This window comes from Ranitomeya variabilis, chromosome 2, assembly GCF_051348905.1.
Source record: "Ranitomeya variabilis isolate aRanVar5 chromosome 2, aRanVar5.hap1, whole genome shotgun sequence".
Lineage (NCBI taxonomy): Eukaryota > Metazoa > Chordata > Amphibia > Anura > Dendrobatidae > Ranitomeya > Ranitomeya variabilis.
Window position 1 is genome coordinate 40,010,001 of NC_135233.1, and position 10,865 is coordinate 40,020,865.

The 10,865-nt window shown below is 48.7% G+C and overlaps 1 protein-coding gene across 1 annotated transcript in view; it reads right to left on the minus strand.

The window, feature by feature from the left end:
• The window catches only part of ATF3 (activating transcription factor 3), a 10,055-nt gene extending 9,430 nt beyond the window's left edge, over nucleotides 1-625 (minus strand). The window contains exon 1 of the mRNA XM_077282301.1: nucleotides 456-625. The gene's annotated coding sequence lies outside the window, so the exon portion shown is untranslated. The remainder of the gene's footprint in view (nucleotides 1-455) is intronic.
• Between the last annotated feature and the right edge of the window lie 10,240 nt (nucleotides 626-10,865).

Consider the following 10,865-nt stretch of genomic DNA (forward strand, 5'->3'; position numbering starts at 1 on the left):
TAGAGATAATAGATAGATGATAGATAATAGATAGATAATAGATAATAGATATAGATAGATAGATAGATAATAGTTGATAGATAGATAGATAGATAGATAGATAATATATAGATAATAGATAGATAATAAGATAGATAGATAGATAATAGATAGATAATAAGATAGATAGATAGATAGATAATATAGATAGATAGATAGATAGATAGATAGATAGATAGATAGATATAGATATAGATACATAGATAATAGATAGATAGATAGATAGATAGATAGATAGATAGATAGATAGATAGATAGATAGATAGATACTTCTGAGTGAATGAGTCAGGATGAGAAAGTCACAAGTGAAGTAGTAAAGTTGAGAAACACAAAGGACCCAGAAGAGGGGAAACCACTGCACAAGGAGAAGTTGTGTGGAGAAGTTGCTGTAGCCGGAGCCCCTCGCTGCCCCTTACCTGCCCGGATGGTGTCACTGAGGGTCCCTGGCAGACTGGCAGCCGTGTGCAGCAGCAGCAGCGCGGTGTGTGAGCCTCACTCTCCCGGGCAGGGTTGCATCACCTCGTTATATAGCAGAGCGGAGGGGCAGTGCAGGAATGCTGCCTGACGTCATTCCAAGAATAGCAAAACGAGTGAGCTGAGAGCTGGTGATGCAAGCCAGGAGGAGGAGGAGGAGGAGGAGGAGGAGGCGGCGCAGGGGAAGCCTCTCTCCATAACAGGGCTGGGGCTGTTAACTCCTGCTGCACGCCCGCCAAGAGAGCGCACAGTACACCGCTACTACCGCTAGAGGGCGCAAATGTGTATCTGTGTAACATATGTTTATGTGATGTTATTCCGCTGTCACCACAGTGAGCGGTGCTGCAGGCAGAGGGCGCTGCTGAGCGTGTTATTGTGTTTGTGTCACCGTTACCTGGCAATGAGCGGCGGAGTACTACCGGGGATAAGACAGAACTGAGAGGACAACCGGGGACTGACCGAGGATAATACATAGCCGGGGACTGACCGAGGATAATACATAGCCGGGGACTGACCGAGGATAATACATAGCCGGGGACTGACCGAGGATAATACATAGCCGGGAACTAACCGAGGATAATACATAGCCGGGGACTAACCGAGGATAATACATAGCCGGGGACTAACCGAGTATAATACATAGCCGGGAACTAACCGAGGATAATACATAGCCGGGAACTAACCGAGGATAATACATAGCCGGGAACTGACCGAGGATAATACATAGCCGGGGACTAACCGAGGATAATACATAGCCGGGGACTAACCGAGGATAATACATAGCCGGGAACTAACCGAGGATAATACATAGCCGGGGACTAACCGAGTATAATACATAGCCGGGAACTAACCGAGGATAATACATAGCCGGGAACTAACCGAGGATAATACATAGCCGGGGACTGACCGAGGATAATACATAGCCGGGAACTGACCGAGGATAATACATAGCCGGGGACTGACCGAGGATAATACATAGCCGGGGACTGACCGAGGATAATACATAGCCGGGGACTGACCGAGGATAATACATAGCCGGGGACTAACCGAGGATAATACATAGCCGGGGACTGACCGAGGATAATACATAGCCGGGGACTAACCGAGGATAATACATAGCCGGGAACTAACCGAGGATAATACATAGCCGGGGACTGACCGAGGATAATACATAGCCGGGGACTGACCGAGGATAATACATAGCCGGGGACTAACCGAGGATAATACATAGCCGGGGACTGACCGAGGATAATACATAGCCGGGGACTAACCGAGGATAATACATAGCCGGGGACTAACCGAGGATAATACATAGCCGGGGACTGACCGAGGATAATACATAGCCGGGGACTAACCGAGGATAATACATAGCCGGGGACTGACCGAGGATAATACATAGCCGGGGACTAACCGAGGATAATACATAGCCGGGGACTGACCGAGGATAATACATAGCCGGGGACTGACCGAGGATAATACATAGCCGGGGACTAACCGAGGATAATACATAGCCGGGGACTAACCGAGTATAATACATAGCCGGGGACTAACCGAGTATAATACATAGCCGGGAACTAACCGAGGATAATACATAGCCGGGAACTAACCGAGGATAATACATAGCCGGGAACTAACCGAGTATAATACATAGCCGGGGACTAACCGAGGATAATACATAGCCGGGGACTAACCGAGGATAATACATAGCCGGGAACTAACCGAGGATAATACATAGCCGGGGACTAACCGAGTATAATACATAGCCGGGAACTAACCGAGGATAATACATAGCCGGGAACTAACCGAGGATAATACATAGCCGGGGACTGACCGAGGATAATACATAGCCGGGAACTAACCGAGGATAATACATAGCCGGGGACTGACCGAGGATAATACATAGCCGGGAACTAACCGAGTATAATACATAGCCGGGGACTAACCGAGGATAATACATAGCCGGGGACTAACCGAGGATAATACATAGCCGGGAACTAACCGAGGATAATACATAGCCGGGGACTAACCGAGTATAATACATAGCCGGGAACTAACCGAGGATAATACATAGCCGGGAACTAACCGAGGATAATACATAGCCGGGGACTGACCGAGGATAATACATAGCCGGGAACTAACCGAGGATAATACATAGCCGGGGACTAACCGAGGATAATACATAGCCGGGGACTGACCGAGGATAATACATAGCCGGGGACTGACCGAGGATAATACATAGCCGGGGACTGACCGAGGATAATACATAGCCGGGGACTGACCGAGGATAATACATAGCCGGGGACTGACCGAGGATAATACATAGCCGGGGACTAACCGAGGATAATACATAGCCGGGGACTGACCGAGGATAATACATAGCCGGGGACTAACCGAGGATAATACATAGCCGGGGACTGACCGAGGATAATACATAGCCGGGGACTGACCGAGGATAATACATAGCCGGGAACTAACCGAGGATAATACATAGCCGGGGACTAACCGAGGATAATACATAGCCGGGGACTGACCGAGGATAATACATAGCCGGGGACTGACCGAGGATAATACATAGCCGGGGACTAACCGAGGATAATACATAGCCGGGGACTAACCGAGTATAATACATAGCCGGGGACTAACCGAGTATAATACATAGCCGGGAACTAACCGAGGATAATACATAGCCGGGAACTAACCGAGGATAATACATAGCCGGGAACTAACCGAGTATAATACATAGCCGGGGACTAACCGAGGATAATACATAGCCGGGGACTAACCGAGGATAATACATAGCCGGGAACTAACCGAGGATAATACATAGCCGGGGACTAACCGAGTATAATACATAGCCGGGAACTAACCGAGGATAATACATAGCCGGGAACTAACCGAGGATAATACATAGCCGGGGACTGACCGAGGATAATACATAGCCGGGAACTAACCGAGGATAATACATAGCCGGGGACTAACCGAGGATAATACATAGCCGGGGACTGACCGAGGATAATACATAGCCGGGGACTGACCGAGGATAATACATAGCCGGGGACTGACCGAGGATAATACATAGCCGGGGACTGACCGAGGATAATACATAGCCGGGGACTGACCGAGGATAATACATAGCCGGGGACTAACCGAGGATAATACATAGCCGGGGACTGACCGAGGATAATACATAGCCGGGGACTAACCGAGGATAATACATAGCCGGGGACTGACCGAGGATAATACATAGCCGGGGACTGACCGAGGATAATACATAGCCGGGAACTAACCGAGGATAATACATAGCCGGGAACTAACCGAGGATAATACATAGCCGGGGACTAACCGAGGATAATACATAGCCGGGGACTAACCGAGGATAATACATAGCCGGGGACTAACCGAGGATAATACATAGCCGGGGACTAACCGAGGATAATACATAGCCGGGGACTAACCGAGGATAATACATAGCCGGGGACTAACCGAGGATAATACATAGCCGGGGACTGACCGAGGATAATACATAGCCGGGGACTAACCGAGGATAATACATAGCCGGGAACTAACCGAGGATAATACATAGCCGGGAACTAACCGAGTATAATACATAGCCGGGGACTAACCGAGGATAATACATAGCCGGGAACTAACCGAGGATAATACATAGCCGGGAACTAACCGAGGATAATACATAGCCGGGGACTGACCGAGGATAATACATAGCCGGGAACTAACCGAGGATAATACATAGCCGGGAACTAACCGAGTATAATACATAGCCGGGAACTAACCGAGGATAATACATAGCCGGGAACTAACCGAGGATAATACATAGCCGGGGACTGACCGAGGATAATACATAGCCGGGAACTAACCGAGGATAATACATAGCCGGGGACTAACCGAGGATAATACATAGCCGGGAACTAACCGAGGATAATACATAGCCGGGGACTAACCGAGGATAATACATAGCCGGGGACTGACCGAGGATAATACATAGCCGGGGACTAACCGAGGATAATACATAGCCGGGAACTAACCGAGGATAATACATAGCCGGGGACTAACCGAGGATAATACATAGCCGGGGACTGACCGAGGATAATACATAGCCGGGAACTAACCGAGGATAATACATAGCCGGGGACTAACCGAGGATAATACATAGCCGGGGACTGACCGAGGATAATACATAGCCGGGAACTAACCGAGTATAATACATAGCCGGGAACTAACCGAGGATAATACATAGCCGGGGACTGACCGAGGATAATACATAGCCGGGAACTAACCGAGGATAATACATAGCCGGGGACTAACCGAGGATAATACATAGCCGGGGACTGACCGAGGATAATACATAGCCGGGGACTAACCGAGGATAATACATAGCCGGGGACTAACCGAGGATAATACATAGCCGGGAACTAACCGAGGATAATACATAGCCGGGAACTAACCGAGGATAATACATAGCCGGGAACTAACCGAGTATAATACATAGCCGGGAACTAACCGAGGATAATACATAGCCGGGGACTGACCGAGGATAATACATAGCCGGGAACTAACCGAGGATAATACATAGCCGGGGACTAACCGAGGATAATACATAGCCGGGGACTGACCGAGGATAATACATAGCCGGGGACTAACCGAGGATAATACATAGCCGGGAACTAACCGAGGATAATACATAGCCGGGGACTAACCGAGGATAATACATAGCCGGGGACTGACCGAGGATAATACATAGCCGGGGACTAACCGAGGATAATACATAGCCGGGGACTAACCGAGGATAATACATAGCTGGGAACTAACCGAGGATAATACATAGCTGGGGACTAACCGAGGATAATACATAGCCGGGGACTAACCGAGGATAATACATAGCCGGGGACTGACCGAGGATAATACATAGCCGGGAACTAACCGAGGATAATACATAGCCGGGGACTGACCGAGGATAATACATAGCCGGGGACTAACCGAGGATAATACATAGCCGGGGACTAACCGAGGATAATACATAGCCGGGGACTAACCGAGGATAATACATAGCCGGGGACTAACCGAGGATAATACATAGCCGGGGACTGACCGAGGATAATACATAGCCGGGGACTAACCGAGGATAATACATAGCCGGGAACTAACCGAGGATAATACATAGCCGGGAACTAACCGAGTATAATACATAGCCGGGAACTAACCGAGGATAATACATAGCCGGGAACTAACCGAGGATAATACATAGCCGGGGACTAACCGAGTATAATACATAGCCGGGAACTAACCGAGGATAATACATAGCCGGGGACTAACCGAGTATAATACATAGCCGGGAACTAACCGAGTATAATACATAGCCGGGAACTAACCGAGGATAATACATAGCCGGGAACTAACCGAGGATAATACATAGCCGGGGACTAACCGAGGATAATACATAGCCGGGGACTAACCGAGGATAATACATAGCCGGGGACTAACCGAGGATAATACATAGCCGGGGACTAACCGAGGATAATACATAGCCGGGGACTAACCGAGGATAATACATAGCCGGGGACTGACCGAGGATAATACATAGCCGGGGACTAACCGAGGATAATACATAGCCGGGGACTAACCGAGGATAATACATAGCCGGGGACTGACCGAGGATAATACATAGCCGGGGACTAACCGAGGATAATACATAGCCGGGAACTAACCGAGTATAATACATAGCCGGGAACTAACCGAGGATAATACATAGCCGGGAACTAACCGAGGATAATACATAGCCGGGGACTAACCGAGGATAATACATAGCCGGGGACTAACCGAGGATAATACATAGCCGGGGACTGACCGAGGATAATACATAGCCGGGGACTAACCGAGGATAATACATAGCCGGGGACTAACCGAGGATAATACATAGCCGGGGACTAACCGAGGATAATACATAGCCGGGGACTAACCGAGGATAATACATAGCCGGGAACTAACCGAGGATAATACATAGCCGGGAACTAACCGAGTATAATACATAGCCGGGAACTAACCGAGGATAATACATAGCCGGGAACTAACCGAGGATAATACATAGCCGGGGACTAACCGAGGATAATACATAGCCGGGGACTAACCGAGGATAATACATAGCCGGGAACTAACCGAGGATAATACATAGCCGGGGACTAACCGAGGATAATACATAGCCGGGGACTAACCGAGGATAATACATAGCCGGGGACTAACCGAGGATAATACATAGCCGGGGACTGACCGAGGATAATACATAGCCGGGAACTAACCGAGGATAATACATAGCCGGGAACTAACCGAGGATAATACATAGCCGGGAACTAACCGAGTATAATACATAGCCGGGAACTAACCGAGGATAATACATAGCCGGGAACTAACCGAGGATAATACATAGCCGGGGACTAACCGAGGATAATACATAGCCGGGGACTGACCGAGGATAATACATAGCCGGGGACTAACCGAGGATAATACATAGCCGGGAACTAACCGAGGATAATACATAGCCGGGGACTAACCGAGGATAATACATAGCCGGGGACTGACCGAGGATAATACATAGCCGGGGACTAACCGAGGATAATACATAGCCGGGGACTGACCGAGGATAATACATAGCCGGGGACTAACCGAGGATAATACATAGCCGGGAACTAACCGAGGATAATACATAGCCGGGGACTAACCGAGGATAATACATAGCCGGGGACTGACCGAGGATAATACATAGCCGGGGACTAACCGAGGATAATACATAGCCGGGAACTAACCGAGGATAATACATAGCCGGGGACTAACCGAGGATAATACATAGCCGGGAACTAACCGAGGATAATACATAGCCGGGAACTAACCGAGGATAATACATAGCCGGGGACTAACCGAGGATAATACAGAGCCGGGAACTAACCGAGGATAATACATAGCCGGGGACTAACCGAGGATAATACATAGCCGGGGACTAACCGAGCATAACACATAGCCGGGGACTAACCGAGTATAACACATAGCCGGGGACTGACTGAGGATAACACATAACGGGGGACTAACCAAGTATAAAACATGACCGGGGCTAAGACATAACCGAGAGGATAACACATAACGGGGGACTAACCGAGTATAAAACATAAAAAGGGGACTTACTGAGGATAACACATAACCGGGGATAAGACATAACTGTTAGGATAACACATAACCGGGGACTAACCGACGATAATACATAGTTGGGGAGTAACCGAGGATAACACATAACTGGGGACTAACCAAGGATAACACATAACCGAGGATAACGCATAACCGGGGACTAACCGAGGACAACACATAACCGGGGACTAACCGAGGACAACGCATAACCAGGGACTAACCGAGGATAACACATAACCGGGAACTAACCGAGGATAACGCATAACCGGAGGATAACCGAGGACAACACATAGCCGGGGACTAACCGAGGATAATACATAGCCGGGGACTTACTGAGGATAACACATAACCGGGGACTAACCGAGGATAATACATAGTCGGGGAGTAACCGATGATAACACATAGCCGGGGACTAACCGAGGATAAAGCATAACCGGGGACTAACCAAGGACAACACATAACCGGGGACTAACCGAGGATAACACATAACCGGGGACTAACCGAGGATAACACATAACCGGGGACTAACCGAGGACAACGCATAACCAGGGACTAACCGAGGATAACACATAACCGGGAACTAACCGAGGATAACGCATAACCGGAGGATAACCGAGGACAACACATAGCCGGGGACTAACCGAGGATAATACATAGCCGGGGACTTACTGAGGATAACACATAACCGGGGACTAACCGAGGATAATACATAGTCGGGGAGTAACCGATGATAACACATAGCCGGGGACTAACCGAGGATAAAGCATAACCGGGGACTAACCAAGGACAACACATAACCGGGGACTAACCGAGGATAACACATAACCGGGGACTAACCGAGGATAATACATAGCCGGGGACTAACCGAGGATAATACATAGCCGGGAACTAACCGAGGATAATACATAGCCGGGAACTAACCGAGGATAATACATAGCCGGGAACTAACCGAGTATAATACATAGCCGGGAACTAACCGAGGATAATACATAGCCGGGAACTAACCGAGGATAATACATAGCCGGGGACTAACCGAGGATAATACATAGCCGGGGACTGACCGAGGATAATACATAGCCGGGGACTAACCGAGGATAATACATAGCCGGGAACTAACCGAGGATAATACATAGCCGGGGACTAACCGAGGATAATACATAGCCGGGGACTGACCGAGGATAATACATAGCCGGGGACTAACCGAGGATAATACATAGCCGGGGACTGACCGAGGATAATACATAGCCGGGGACTAACCGAGGATAATACATAGCCGGGAACTAACCGAGGATAATACATAGCCGGGGACTAACCGAGGATAATAAATAGCCGGGGACTGACCGAGGATAATACATAGCCGGGGACTAACCGAGGATAATACATAGCCGGGAACTAACCGAGGATAATACATAGCCGGGGACTAACCGAGGATAATACATAGCCGGGAACTAACCGAGGATAATACATAGCCGGGAACTAACCGAGGATAATACATAGCCGGGGACTAACCGAGGATAATACAGAGCCGGGAACTAACCGAGGATAATACATAGCCGGGGACTAACCGAGGATAATACATAGCCGGGGACTAACCGAGCATAACACATAGCCGGGGACTAACCGAGTATAACACATAGCCGGGGACTGACTGAGGATAACACATAACGGGGGACTAACCAAGTATAAAACATGACCGGGGCTAAGACATAACCGAGAGGATAACACATAACGGGGGACTAACCGAGTATAAAACATAAAAAGGGGACTTACTGAGGATAACACATAACCGGGGATAAGACATAACTGTTAGGATAACACATAACCGGGGACTAACCGACGATAATACATAGTTGGGGAGTAACCGAGGATAACACATAACTGGGGACTAACCAAGGATAACACATAACCGAGGATAACGCATAACCGGGGACTAACCGAGGACAACACATAACCGGGGACTAACCGAGGACAACGCATAACCAGGGACTAACCGAGGATAACACATAACCGGGAACTAACCGAGGATAACGCATAACCGGAGGATAACCGAGGACAACACATAGCCGGGGACTAACCGAGGATAATACATAGCCGGGGACTTACTGAGGATAACACATAACCGGGGACTAACCGAGGATAATACATAGTCGGGGAGTAACCGATGATAACACATAGCCGGGGACTAACCGAGGATAAAGCATAACCGGGGACTAACCAAGGACAACACATAACCGGGGACTAACCGAGGATAACACATAACCGGGGACTAACCGAGGATAACACATAACCGGGGACTAACCGAGGATAACGCATAACCGGGAACTAACCGAGGATAACGCATAACCGGGGACTAACCGAGGATAACACATAGCCGGGGACTAACCGAGGATAACACATAACCGGGGACTAACCAAGGATAACACATAACTGGGGACTAACCGAGGATAACACATAACCGGGGACTAACCGAGGTCAACACATAACTGGGGACTAACCGAGGATAACACATAACCGGGGACTAACCGAGGCTAACACATAACCGGGGACTAAACGTGGATAACACATAACCAGGGACTAACCGAGGATAATGCATAACCGGGAACTAACCGAGGATAACGCATAACTGGGGGCTAACCGAGGACAACACATAACCGGGGACTAACCGAGGATAACACATAACCGGGGACTAACCGAGGATAACACATAGCCGGGGACTAATTGAGGATAATACATAGCCGGGGACTTACTGAGGATAACACACAACCGGGGACTAACTGAGGATAATACATAGTCGGGGAGTAACCGATGATAACACATAGTCGGGGAGTAACCGATGATAACACATAGCCGGGGACTAACCGAGCATAAAGCATAACCGGGGACTAACCAAGGACAACACATAACCGGGGACTAACCGAGGATAACACATAACCGGGGACTAACCGAGGATAAAACATAACCGGGGACTAACCGAGGATAACACATAACCGGGGACTAAGCGAGGATAACACATAACCGCGGACTAACCAAGGATAACACATAACAGGGGACTAACTGAGGATCACACCTAATCGGGGACTAACCAAGGATAACACATAACAGGGGACTAACCGAGGATAACACATAACGCGACTAACTGAGGATAACACATAGTCGGAGAGTAA